Genomic DNA, 14,173 nt, shown 5'->3' with positions numbered 1-14,173 from the left:
TCCAGGGGTCCCAAACAGACCAAGTTCGGCCAACTGCCACTGATAAAATCCACAGGCAGAGATGAACAATGGTGAAACAAGAAACAAGTTTATTTCAGCGAGGCCAACACCAGGAAGACAGCAGACTAGTGTCTCTAAGACTATCTCCACAGTGCCGAGTATACTTCCAGGTTTATATAAGGGAAATATGGGACAAAGGTTGGTGGGTACATGCAGCTGGCCCATCTGAGTTCAAGCTGATCAGGTTGCCTTGGAGTCAATCAAGCAGGGTCTTGCTGGCTAGGGGCAGTCCTTATTGCATGTGTGAGTGGTTTCATTTAGCATCGGGGATGCTTTGCCCACAGGATTTTTTTGTCTGAGCTAAGAGATAAGCTGAAGAGAACTCAATGAATTAGAAAGTACTGACTGAGGTCAAAATGAAGTTAGCTGGAGTCCTCTTTTAATACTTCATTATTTTTACAGCTGAATAATATTCCATTGTATGGATAGACCATACTTTGTTTATCCATTCATCTGTTTATGTATATTTGGCTTGTTTTTACCTATCTTTTTTTCCCTATTGGCTGTTGTGAATAATGCTACTATAAACATTAATGTATAAGTACATATTTGAGTACCTGTTTTCAGTGCTCTTGGGTATATACCTACGAGTGGAATTGCTAAGTTAAATAGTAACTCTGTCTTTGACCTTTTTTTTTTTTTTAAAGATTTTTCTTATTTATTAATAGAGACACACAGAGAGAGGCAGAGACACAGGCAGAGGGAGAAGCAGGCTCCATGCAGGGAGCCTGATGCGGGACTTGTCCCGGGTCTCCAGGATCATGCCCTGGGCCAAAGGCGGCACTAAACCGCTGAGCTACTTGGGCTGCCCCTGAAACTTTTTTTTTTTTAAAGATTTTATTTTAAAGTAATCTCTACACCCTACATGGGGCTCAGATTTACTACGCTGAGATCAAGAGTCACAGGCTACACCAACTGAGCTAGCTAGGTACCCCAAAATCCTGAAAACTTAACATAGATAAAATAATTATCTGGTCCACTCTATATTTGAACTTCACCAATTGTCCAGATATTCTAGATTTGAGTCCAGGATCCAATCCAGGATCATATTTATGTAGTTACCTTTAATCTGGAACAGCTCCTCCACCTTTCTTCATCTTTCATGGCCTTGATATTTTGAAGAGTATGGGCCAGCTATTGTGTAGAACATGTTCACATGAGGTTTCCTTGTGATGAGATAAAGATATGCAGTTTTGGCAGGAATTCCACAAAAGAATGTCCTCAAGGCATCATAGGAGGAGGCTCATTTTAACCCTGATGTTGGCAATTAGATTTGATTCTATGGTTAGGTAGTATCACTTAGTCTCAATAGAAATTGCTCTTTTTTCTTCTGTGATTAATAAGCAATCTGGAGGACTTAATTACTTTGAGTTAATATAATATTCTGTTGCTCATCAAATTTCCATTCACTAGTTTCAACATCCTGTGTCTGTATTAAAAAAATCAGTTCTGAGGGGCACCTCAGTGGCTCAGTTAGTTAAGCATCTGACTCTTGATTTAGGCTCAGGTCATGATCTCAGGGTCATTAGATGAAGGACAGAATAGGGCTTTGTGTTCAGCGGGGAGTTTGCTTCTCTCTCTCTCCCACTGCTTTCCGTCTCTCCTCTTGTATACTCTCTCTCTCTCTCTCTCTCTCTCCAAAATAAATAAATAAATCTTTAAAAAAATAAGTTCAGAGATATAATTTATATACAGTAAAATTCACCTATTTTGAGTGGTCAGTTGGATGACAAATGAGTAGTCATATAGCCACTACAATAAAAATTTAGAACATGAATGTCAAAGGGACTCTTCTTAATACTATGAGACAATAGATATAAACCCAGATGTGTTCTGTCCTGATCTTAAAGAACCTTGAATTTCTTTTCTGAACCAGGCCTGACCCTCAAGATCATCGTCTTGGTAGGAACTCAAAACACTTTGTCCTTAACATTATAGGTGGGAAGCTACAAGGCAGCAGATCATACAGAGCATGAAAACATATTGGAAATGTTTCCAAAAATATCCCTCCATTCAGTAGGAGTTTTGTTTGTCTTCATTGCAAGGCTCTTGCAGGCCCGATGTCCTCTCAGAGGCCACAGAGGCACTTTTAGATGTGTTACCTCACTGCCCTGAGAGCCCAGGAGACAGAGCTGTTGTTGCTCCAAAATGCCACTGTCACCATGTACAGTGGTGTGGGGATGCTTGAAGACCTGGCTTGCTCTCCTTGGGCCCCACAAGAATTGAGTACAACTTTCCTTTCCTGCTCAAAGACCTGTCCCACTTACCTTGAGGCTCTATGGCCCACACCCTTTCCTAAGGCTGCCTATTCTGGGTAGGATAATGGGTAGAACAAGAGCTCCCTTTCAGGGATGCCCATCAGTGACTCAATCAATTGCTCCCTTCTCCAACTCTCTCTTTTCTTAGGCCTAAGAGATCTTCATCTACTCTGCCTGGTTTAGGTATTTTTCTATGCCTAGTGTTCAGGCTAAGAATTGGATTTGTTAATGCCACCAAAGCCTTTTTCTCCTAAAGCTATCATCTCTGCCATAGGCTGTGAAAGTCCATTTTGAAATTAACAGTTGAGCGTTGAGTCACTTCTTTCTGAATTACTGTAGGAAGTACCCTACACTCAGCCTTGGTGTACCAGGGAGTAGAGTAGGGTGGGAGGAAGGGTCAAGCCTCATCGGCTAGGATTTGTCCATACCATCCCATTATTGTGCAGTTGATTTGAGGGAAATAGGCACAGGACTTCCTGTTTATCTACCTTAAATATTTTCATTTTTATCTACATTAATCCCTCCTCCTTTTAACTTCAGGACAAACCGAGTAAGGGAATTTTTTAAGACTTTTTTTTTAAAGGCTTTATTTATTTATTCATGAGAGACACAGAGAGAGAGGCAGAAACATAGGCAGAGGGAGAAGCAGGCTCCATGCAGGAAGCCCAATGTGGGACTCGATCCTGGAACCCTGGGATCACGCCCTGAGCCAAAGGCAGATGCTCAACCACTGAGCCACCCAGGTGCCCCAGGAAATCTCTTTATTTACTATTTATTTTTCTTTTCTGGTAGTATAGCAGGTGGGAAGGGAGATAAAGGTAAGTGAAGATGACTGGGGAAAGCAATAAGGATTATTCTTTTTTAAAGATTTTATTTATTTATTCGGGAGAGACACAGGCTCCATGCAGGGAGCCCGACGTGGGACTCGATCCCGGGTCTCCAGGATCAGGCCCTGTGCTGAAGGCAACGCTAAACCACTGAGCCACCCGGGCTGCCCAGCAATAGGGATTAGATTCTGTAATGGGATGTGAGCATGGACTTTGTGGAACAGAGAACATGAGCCTGAAGGGAGAGGTACCTTGCCAAGCAGTTGGGAAGATAGCACATGTGCTGACCAACCAGTGTGCACAGTTAACTGAGGAGGAAAGGGGACCATGTCCTCAAATATCATCTCAACCTAAGTGTGTTTACTGTGCAATAAATATGTTTATAAATACATGATAGATCTAATACCATTTTCACTTCCCCTAGAATTTTATGGATAGTGTACTTATTGCTAATTACTTCAACCATGAGTGGAACTTAATGAACTTACTGTTTTCTTTTCTGTTATGTTAGTCTGCGTGGGCTGCCATTAAAAAAAATACCATAAACTGGTGGCTTAAACAATGAAACTTCATTTCTCACAGTTCTGGAGGCTAAGAAGTTCAAGATCAAGGTGCTGGCAGGGTGGATGCTATTTCTGTAAGGGAGCAAGAATTCCTGTGCTCTTCAAGGGTCCTTCTAGTTGGACTAAGAATCAAATTGATGCAAAGCAGATTAACAAGAGAAAACAAAATTTAACAGCATATGTGTAGCAAATCTACATAGACATGGAAATTCCAAAGATAGGCAAAATGAGGTATATATATATCAATCTGACCTAAGGAGAATGGGGTAGGGGTCTAGGGCTTAAGAGAAAAAGAACACAATTTACAGGACAGTAAGAAGAAGAGCAGATGTTTGATAATTAGTTGTTTGGTCTGCTATACAGAAGGATCACTTGATAAAATTTATCTTTGCTAATAACCCCTATTCTAATAGGAAGGAAAGATCCAATTTAGATTCTTCTACATGATTAAGGGAGGAGCAAAATTTTCTCGTGAGCCCACAAGGTCTCAAATGCCTTCAGCTCAAAATAATCCAAGTGCCAAAATGTCCCATCTTGGGGAAGCCTGCCCTTGGCCCCCACAATTCCAAAGCCTCTTCCTTCAGCTTGCAGATAGCAGCCTTTTTGATGTGTGCTCACACGACCTCTTTGTGAGCTTTTTCGAAGAGAGGGGAACTCTCTGGTGTTTCTCTAAAGACATCAATCCCATCTTGGAATTCCCATCCTCATGACTTAATTTAATCTTAATTACTTCCATAAAGGCCCTATCTCCAAATATAATTACATTTAGGGATAGGAGTTTAGTATATATTGGAGGGGAAGAGGAGGCACATTCAATTCATAGCACTTGTCTAAAACGAGTCCTTTTTGTTTTCCAATAGGATACGCTCCCCCAGCTATGATTTCCCAGTGTTTGCAAAAAGGTGTGGCCATGTGTAGCCCTCCTTCTATTGGAGTTTACAAAAAGCTTTAAAAAATCTAAACTGCTTTTTGGGCATCTCAATAGCAAAAGACAGTGGGAAGAAGCTTTAGTTATATCTTGACACAGTTTTCTCCCTCTCATATCTAGTGCCCTAGACCCTTCCATAGATACCAGTATTCTCCAAAAAAGTTCTGCATAAGGAACTTTGTTGGAAAGACAGAAGACAGCATTTATTTATTTTCTTTTAAAGTAGGCTCCATGTCCAGTGTGGGGCTCAAACTCATGATCCTAAGGTCAAGAGTCATATGCTCTACTTGACTGAGCTATGCCCCCCAGAAGGCAGCATTTAAACTACAAGTCCTATTATCCCATTTTAAAAAATACTGTTTATTAACAATCTTAAAAGCATAGAAATACACAAAAGTATTTAGTCCCAAATCCCACTTTCCAATAGTCTATCTATCTGTATATTCATTTAAAGATTTTATTTTTATTTATTCATGAGAGATGCACAGAGAGGGAGAGAGAGAGAGTCGGATACATAGGCAGAGGGAGAAGCAGCTCCACGCAGGGAGCCAGATGTGGGACTCGATCCCGGGACTCCAGGATCATGCCCTGGGCCCGAAGGCAGGCACTAAACCGCTGAGCCACCCAGGCATCCCTATATATATTTTTTAAAAATAATCTCTACACCCACCATGGGGCTCAAACTGATGACCCTGAGATCAAAAGTCACATGCTCTACTGACTGAGCCAGCCAGGTGTCCCCAATTTTGGTATTTTTAAAAAGTAATATATATAAGATACTCAAAAATTTTAGATAGTACAGAAAGTATACAATGAAAAGTAAACCCTTCATCCCTCACTGTTCCAATCCTTCACCCCAACAGTAACTTATTAATATTCACTGATTGATTGATTTAAAATACTTGTTGAGGGGCACCTGGATGGCTCCTTGGTTGATCGGCTGCCTTTGGCTCAGGTTGTGATCCCCAGGGTCCTGGGATCAAATGCTGCATCAGAATCCCCACAGGAAGCCTGTTTCTCCCTCTGCCTATGTTTCTACCTCTCTGTGTGTGTGTCTCTCATGAATAAATAAATAAATAAAATATTTTTTTAAAAAATTTAAATGAATGAATAAATCAATAAATAAATAAAATGCTTGTTGAGGGGCGCCTGGGTGGCTCAGTCAGTTAAGTGTCAGATTCTTGATTTCAGCTGGGGTCGTGATCTCAGAGTCGTGGGATGGAGCCCCAAGTCAGGCTCCACACTCAGTTTAAGATTCTCTCTCTTGGGCAGCCCTGGTGGCTCAGCGGTTTAGCGCCTCCTTCAGTCCAGGGCCTGATCCTGGAGACGGGATCGAGTCCCATGTCGGGCTCCCTGCATGGAGCCTGCTTCTCCCTCTGCCTATGTCTCTACCTCTCTCTCTCTCTTTCTCTGTGTGTGTCTCTCATGAATAAATGAATAAAATCTTTAAAAAATATATTTTATTTATTCATGAGGAAGAGCAAGCATAAGCAAGGGGAGGGGCAGAGGGAGAAGCAGGCTCCCCACCAAGTGGGGATCCCTACTTGGGCTCAGTATTTTTTAAAAAATAATTGTTGAGGACCTGCTTTGTGCTGAGTACTGTTCTGGGTGCTGGGATTACAGTGGTGAGCAAGATATGTCAAGTTTTTACTTCATGGCACTTGCACTTCAGTGAACAAAGTAGGCAATAGACAAATACATAAAATAGTATCAGGTAGTGGTAAATATTGTGACTAAAAAGCAGTGTGGAAGAAAGGAGAGCGTTCCAAGCAGAGGACCATTCTGAACTATGATCTGCAGTGATGGTGCGAGCCTTTGAATATCTGGGGGAAGAGCATTCTAGAGAGAGCATAAGAACGCAATCTAGGGGTGGAAGTTCTCTTCCTGGACTAGCACAGTGTCCACCATCCCTATTATCTTTGGAAACTGTGCTGAGTGACAGCAGGCATTTATCATCACATTCACCCAGTTCCTTCGTATGGTAAAAACTGAAAATTAATAAAGGAAAACCTCACTATAATGGAGCCAGGAGACCAGAAGGGGGAGCTCTCCAGCCCTACCACTCTGCATCAATTACTGGAAAATATTGCCAATCCAGACCCCAGCAAAATTGTCAACAAGAAAGAATTATCAGTTACAAGCACCAATGGAACAAACATACCTCACATCTTCTACTTCAGCAAGAAAGCCAATGAGAAACCATCATCACCCTGTACTCTTGCTGCTGCTGCTCCTCCTCCTCCTCTTCTTCTTCTTCTTCTTCTTCTTCTTCTTCTTCTTCTTCTTCTTCTTTTTTAAGATTTTATCTATTTATTCATGAGAAACACAGAGAGAGAGAGACAGAGACACAGGCAGAGGGAGAAGCAGGCTCCATGCAGGAAGCCCGATGTGGGACTTGATCCCAGGACTCCAGGACCATGCCCTGAGCCAAAGGCAGATGCTTAACTGCTGAGCCACCTGGGTGTCCCTTTTGCTTTTCTTCAATGGACTTTCCTTTAAAACAACCCCTCCCAACTCCTCTTCCTTCTCCATAAAATAACATTCCTTTCCTTTGTTGGACTAGCGTATGGTTTTTGCCAAAGCTTGCTTGTCCCCAGTTGCAATTTTAATAAACCTGTCTTTGCTGGTAAAATAACTTTATTTTTAAGGTCATCAAAAATGTATTTGCTATACATATGGCTCTGTCAAAATTGAGATAAAGTGAAATAGACTAGAGATGATATGCATTTCAAGAAAAATGAGAGAAAGATACAAATTTGCCTGGGGAAGTGGTCTCTTCTTCACTTGTTATGTTGCCTGTCTGGCTCCTGTAAGCATTTGAGCTTGCTGCCTCAATAGAGAGCTGATTCCCTCATTTGCCAAAGAGAAATCTGAAAGTAAAATAGCGCTCCAGGGCAGCCCGGATGGCTCAGCGGTTTAGCACTGCCTTCAGCCCCGGGGCCTGATCCTGGAAACCTGGGACTAAGTCCCACGTTGGGCTCCCCACATGGAGCCTGCTTCTCCCTCTGCCTGTGTCTTTGCCTCTCTCTCTGTGTATCTCATGAATAAATAAATAAAATCTTAAAAAAAAAAAAAGTAAAATAGCACTCCAACCTGGAGTTCAAGCTTCTGCGTGCCCCGCTTACTGACCTAAGTCTCTTGGTCTATAGCAAAACTAACCTACTGTCCTTGAGATTTTCAGGCCACTGTCCTTGAGGAGTAAAGGCCCTTCCCAGAAGGTAAAGCCTGACCACCTTGGAAAACAGCTGCCACTGATGCTGGCGGGCCTGTTCAGGTCATGTCCACATAGGACGAACTGCCGGGGCACTGTTTGTCCTGCATGGAGGCCATCACCCCTCTTCCCCATTTCCTGTACCTTCCCCTTTAAGAACCTCAGATGGGGAAGATGGTCTTGGAGATGTCAGTCCACTATCTTCCCAGGTTGCCAGCTTCCTGAATAAAGCAGTATTTCCTTTCCCAATATCATATATCTCTTGAGTATTGATTTTCAAATGACAAACAGCAGAGCCTGAGTTCAGAACCCGTTCTCTGCCTGGTAACAAGACGTGGGGAGGGCAGGCACCTTGGCTAGGTCTCACACGGATATAGCAATACTCTCCTTTTTTTACCTTGTCCACCATGGCAAAGATCAGTAACTGTGTAACAGGCATTTATTTCCCCAGTGAACACCTATTAAAGGAGGGTGGTTTGCAAAACAGGTGAGGGCAGCCCCGGTGGCGCAGCGGTTTGGCGCCGCCTCCGGCCTGGGGTGTGATCCTGGAGACTCAGGATCGAGTCCCGCGTCGGGCTCCCTGCGTGGAGCCTGCTTCTCCCTCTGCCTGTGTCTCTGCCTCTCTCGCGCGCTCTCTGAATGAATAAATAAATAAATCTTTAAAAAAAAAAAAAAAAAGAAAGAAAAACAGGTGAGCTGTGTCCTAAGTTATTAGGCTGGTTAGCATCTGTTGGAATTCCCTAATGCCAAAGGTCATGGGAGGTTCACACACATTGTCAAGGAAGGACGATGGGAGAGAAGGAGGGTGGTGGATGGACAGCCTGGCCTGAAGGCCCCATCCGGGTGGCAGTGCCATCCTGGAGTTCCAGCTCAAGCACCAGGTACTTTCATTCTTTTCACTTGATTCCAGCTGTTGCAAGCCCTCCAAGTAGGTGTGTGCAGGATGCAGTGCCAGGTTATAGAAGGAGGAGAGGTTTTGAGTCAACAGGCCTGGGGTCAAATTCTGCCTCTTTTTTACCACCTGAAAAACCTAGAGAGATTTCATCCTTCTAAACCTCAATCATCCCAACAACAAAATGGAAGTGAAAATGCCTGTTTTACTGTGTTGCAATGAAAACTCAGAGAGGTGATGCATGCTGGTGGTTGTCAGAGGCCTGATGTGTTGGTTCTGCTCTACACCTACCTCCCAGCCCTCTATGGACAGCACTACTCACAGGGAAATTGTGAAAGCTACTGGTGACTTTATTCTCTCTGTGTGCTAGTGGCCACATATGCTTTGCAGGTAGGTGCTCTTTGACAAAAGAGGATCAGGGCTGGTGATCCTGGCATGCGTCCCTTCAGATGTACTGGTGGATAAAAGGCCACTTCCCTAAGACCCTGGAGGGGCTCCTCTCACCAGACACAGTATCTTGGTCCCTCCACACCTCACCAGACACAGAAAAGGAAGAGGTAACACCTGGCACAGCAGGGGTCCCCCACACAGACTACTGGCAACTGCACTGATAGGTTACTGGTTGAGTAATGCTGGTTGTTCAACATTTTGAATAGCACCCCAGAAAGAAGGAACAAACTTCTCTGTCACCAAAGCCTTATTGTCACCACCTTATCTTCAGAAGAAGGCAAGCACCAACTTCACAAAGGGTGCTGTGTTTGGGACAACACCAATCAGAAGTCAGGGAGGCTGTGGCTCCTAGGGTCTTTGTGTAGTTGCTCTAAACTGTAAACACATGATCCTTGACTAAATAGCCTTTAATGCACTTGACAAACAAGACTCCTGAGGCTCCCAGGGAATGCCTGGGGCACCCTCTTGTCTGGAACAAAGTCTGGTTTCTCAGACTTTTTTGCTTTAGCTCCACCTCTTTGCTTCAGAGTTTTATCTGTTGTTTTCACACTCCTCTGGTAAGCTTTCTAATTGCCTTGGGGGGGGGGAGGGGCGCGGGGGAGGATCATTTCCCATCAGTCTTTTTGGTTTCAGGCTTGTTAGCTTCACACAGTTCTTCTGACAGTTACCCACAGTAGACATGGCTCAGGGCATTTAGTGTCCCCCAGAAACCCACACTAGTGACAGTTTTCACTGTTCTTCCAGTGGATTCACACTCATACTGTGAAGTTTCCCGTGGAACTGCAGAATCTCCGTCCCACTGCTACGCTTGCTCAGTGTAGAGAGGGGTTCACCCTACAGTATTCCTGATACTATAAAACGTCCTCTGTTGCATCTTTGGGCACAAAGAAATGAATTTGCCTTATTATCTTATAGAAGTAAATGGAAGTATTCATTTTGCATAAATTACTCCATGGAATAGGGTTGGCCTCCATCTTTCTGATTTCTGGAGAGTGAAAGCTATAAGGCCTGAACACAATCTCAGTGTTCTAAATCCAGAAGCCTCTTCACCTCTGGACTGAACACTTGAAACCACAACATTTCCTTTTGCTGGTACTCATATGAGTTCATTTTTCTAACACAGCTGACAAGATATTAACTAATGCAGAAATTGGTCTTGCCATGGGATATCGCCACAGACTCCAAAATGAAAAACTGACAGGGTCAGGTGGACCTTCAGAGATTATTATTTCCTGGCTGGGAACTCCACAATTCTCACATACTGGATATTTTTCCATCTGCCCCTTCAAGCCCACTTGTCACAAGGGAGGCTAGAGAAAGTCCCTTGGAAGATGTGTAGGAGTAGGATGCCTGGGTGGCTCAGTGGTTGAGCATCTGCCTTTGGCTCAGGGTGTGATCCCGTAGTCCCGGGATCAAGTTCCACCATCAAGCTCCCTGCATGGAGCCTGTTTCTCCCTCTGCCTCTGTCTCTGCCTCTCTCTGTGTGTCTTTCATGAATAAATAAATAAAATCTTAAAAAAAAAAAGGAAGATATGTAGGAGTGAATGGGATCCAAATAGCACATCTGGTAGAGCAAGGGACCTGGAGGGAAAGCTGAAGGAATAGATGGGTGGGGCGGTTCTCATGTCTGGTCTCTGTGAGATAAGTGAGGTTATCTGCTAGTGTAAAGGAAGCACGAGTGGAGGGGAAGTTTAAGAGAAGTGATATCAGTCTGGGAAGGCTCTAGAAAAGGGTGAGAGAGTGACGGACAGGAAACAAGTACTCGATTTGAAGACTGGTTGGGGTGGAACCTTGTTCTACTAATCCTAGGAACTCAACTCTAATCCAGGGAGGGCCGGCTGGCTGTATGGCTGTCTAGATGCTGAGCTACTCTGTGGGGCAGAGCTAGGGCAGGGGGCTTGGAGGCTGATGGACAGGTAGGGATAGTGTGGGCACAGTGGGAAATGGTGCAGTGGGAAATGGTGCTCGCACTCTAGCTCACATCCTATTGTAGTCCACCCTCCTTTGTATGGCAAACTGCAGTCACCTGGATTCCCAGAAACAGCAACTGAAAAGATATGAGTATACCTGAGACAAAGGGGGGAAATAGGTCTTGACCATTCTTGTCTGGCTTTATAGGCTCCATAAGAAATTGTCCTGGAAAAAAATTGTCCAGAAACAATGTCCATTATGAAGATTACATTTCAGGGCAGCCCAGGTGGCTCAGCGGTTTGGTGCCTCCTTCTGCCCAGGGCGTGATCCTGGAGACCCGGGATCGAGTCCTATGTTGGGCTCCTGCAGGGAGCCTGCTTCTCCCTCTGCCTATGTCTCTACCTCTCTCTCTCTCTCTCTCTCTCTCATGAATGATAAAATCTTAAAAAAAAAAGAAAAGATTACATTTCAAAACCTGGCTTGTAAACAGCTTTTAGGTTTTAGGTGGTAATAGAGAACAGCATGTTCTCTCCCATTGCCACCTGATCAATCAGATGTCAACAGGATTGAGCCTCTGCTGGCAAAACAGTAATTCCTATTCCAAAGACAGCTTATCCCAGGAGATTAAAAATTAGACCAATAATTGTCCACTAGAAAACTCCTGAACATTCATTGTTATAATTATAGCAAGAAAAGGAAAGCCTAGTTTATAGGGTGTTTTATGTTCACTCTTTACCATCCGTTACTTCCCTGAGTCTTCACAATAGCCCTAGGGGGTAAGCAGGCTGGTCCCACTATTTCTATACTTCAGATGATGTGAGGTGCATCCACCCTCAGTCTTCCTTCTTTGCCCTGCTCCCTGAGACTGTAGTCATTTCCCTCTGACAGTCTACAATTTACTAAACTCGTCACTGGATTCCCCCCCCGCCCCCACCAGCCTCACTCCTTGTCTGTAGAGCCAGAGCACAGAATCCTAGAGCTGCTCCAGCTGAGGTGCTACTTTACAATCATTGCTGCTTAAAAGCTGTAATACAGTTTGTTCCAATAAACAATTTAAAGGCTCACTTGTAAAATGGAGTTGGCAAAAAGAACAGATACATATAAAGGGCCAAGCAATGTTTTTTGTTTTTTTGTTTTGTTTGTTTGTTTGTTTTCGTATAGTCTATCTCCCATGGGAGGGAGGAATCTATGTTAATTAAATTAAAAGACCAGGAACCTATCAATTTAGCAAACATGAGTCCCCCTGGGTTACAGTAAGGAAAGTTCTGAAAATAAAATAATCCTGGATTGGTCCTTGAAAGGAAGAATTTGCTTGTGTGATTAAGAAGGCACTGAATGGGCACTCGAATATTTATCAAACCAATGCATCAAAACTCTTGCATGTGCCAATACTTTGCCCACCTTTATCTCAACGGCGTATCTGTGAACTTAACAGAAAAGGACCAAACTGCAGGGAAGCAATGTTTAGGGATCATCAGGAAAGTAATTTACTCAGTAGATATGAAAGATATTACAAGGTATCTTACAAAATGTGGATTTGAAGCTACTGAGAGGAAATTAGCAAGTAAAAACCTACATGTACCAAGATCATCCACTTACCGAAGGTAGCTTTCCCCACCTTCCCTCTTCCCCAGAAGCACCAGTGCAGACAGACCTCGTGACGGAAAGGGTGTGCTCTAGTGAAGTGTGGCCTCATTCTTGTGGCTTGTGGCACTGTCCTCAGTGTGAAAGCAGATGTCATATCACAGAGACAAGATCCAGCAGAGCATTGCCAACATTTCCCAGAATAGAGGAGGCTTGGGCCACCAGACTCGGGGAGGTAGGGGTGTGGGGAGGATCTGGTGGCCCTACTTTATTTTTTTTAACTACAGCGATATTAAATATATTGGCACAACACCAACAGCAGCCTTGAAAATCCATTGCAAAAGAGAGTAACAGAATGTTTTCTCTCCTGACAGCTGGAGCCTAGGGTGGCATGGCAAATGCCCCACGGCCAGCAGTGACTAAGGAAGATGCTGGCTTAGAGAGAACATCCTGGGGCAAGTGCAGAGAGTGTGTGCTCCTTCATGAGCATTTGAAGCAGTGAGCTAGGGCAGAACATGAAGCACAAGCTTTGCATCCTGTCAGGGGCAAGCTTATAGTTACTCTGTGATAGGCCACAAGCTCGGTTGAGTCCCCGGGACTGGTCCAAATAATGAGCCAAGTCTGTAGTGAATACAAAGGTTATCAATAAACAGCCTTGCAGTAATACTTCTCAGCCCCTATTTGCATGGCCCATTACAGTTTCAACAGCCCCTTCCACATATGTGGCTTAATTTAAATCTCACTGAAGGCCTGGGGGTTGTTATTCTGCTCAATTTATGCAATAGCAGCCGTGCAGCTGTGGCTCCCATTTACAGTGCACTTATTGGGTGTCAGGAACTGTGTTAAGCACTTTTTTGGTCATTCATTCATTCATTCAACAAATATATGTTAAGCCCCTACTATGTACCTGGCACTTTTCGAGTTGTTAGGAATGTTAGGAAAACCATGTATGTGCAGACCATCTCTAGTAAGGCTGAATCAGTAATAGCTCTATATAGAGGAACTGAGAGACTGGGAGACAGGTGGAAAAGAGGCTTTTTAAAAAATGTTTTTATCATGTGCATGAATTACTTATTTAGAATTAAAATGTTTCAAAATGTGATGAACCCCCAAAAGAGGCCTTAAGACCTTCTATTAACTATATGTAAATAAAGACAGGAACCATACTAGATATTCTACAAATCCTTTTTTTTTTTTTTTTAAAGATTTTACTTATTTATTCATAAGAGACACATGGAGAGGCAGAGACATAGGCAGAGGGAGAAGCAGACTCCCTGCAGGGAGCCTGATGCAGGACTCAATTCCAGGACCCCAGAATCACGACCTGAGCTAAAGGCAGACACTCAACCACTGAGCCACCCAGGTGCCCTGATATTTTACAAATCTAAATAAAGATTTAAAATTTCCATATGTCAAAACATATCTTTTTTTTTCTTAGAAGATTTTATTTACTTATTTGAGAGAAAGACATAGAGAGAGCAAGAGCAGG

General features: G+C 43.5%; 2 protein-coding genes across 20 annotated transcripts in view; one reads left to right on the top strand and one right to left on the bottom strand.

The window, feature by feature from the left end:
• NCOA4 (nuclear receptor coactivator 4) overlaps positions 1-14,173 on the top strand; it is a 60,806-nt gene that overhangs the window by 13,799 nt on the left and 32,834 nt on the right. The gene's annotated exons all lie outside the window — the stretch shown is intronic.
• The window catches only part of LOC112913230 (WASH complex subunit 2-like), a 93,363-nt gene that overhangs the window by 69,770 nt on the left and 9,420 nt on the right, over positions 1-14,173 (bottom strand). For 3 of the 16 annotated variants that reach the window (XM_072739305.1, XM_072739313.1, XM_072739302.1), the window contains exon 2: positions 6,798-6,942. The exons of 9 other annotated variants lie outside the window; for them this stretch is intronic. The gene's annotated coding sequence lies outside the window, so the exon portion shown is untranslated. Of the gene's footprint in view, positions 1-6,797; positions 6,943-14,173 lie in introns of those variants that run through there. 4 more of the 16 variants (XM_072739306.1, XM_072739314.1, XM_072739311.1 and 1 more) reach the window with 3 other exon arrangements.

Source organism: Vulpes vulpes, chromosome 15 (assembly GCF_048418805.1).
Source record: "Vulpes vulpes isolate BD-2025 chromosome 15, VulVul3, whole genome shotgun sequence".
Lineage (NCBI taxonomy): Eukaryota > Metazoa > Chordata > Mammalia > Carnivora > Canidae > Vulpes > Vulpes vulpes.
The sequence above is the reverse complement of the archived record's forward strand: the minus strand, read 5'-3'. Positions and strand labels throughout refer to the sequence as shown.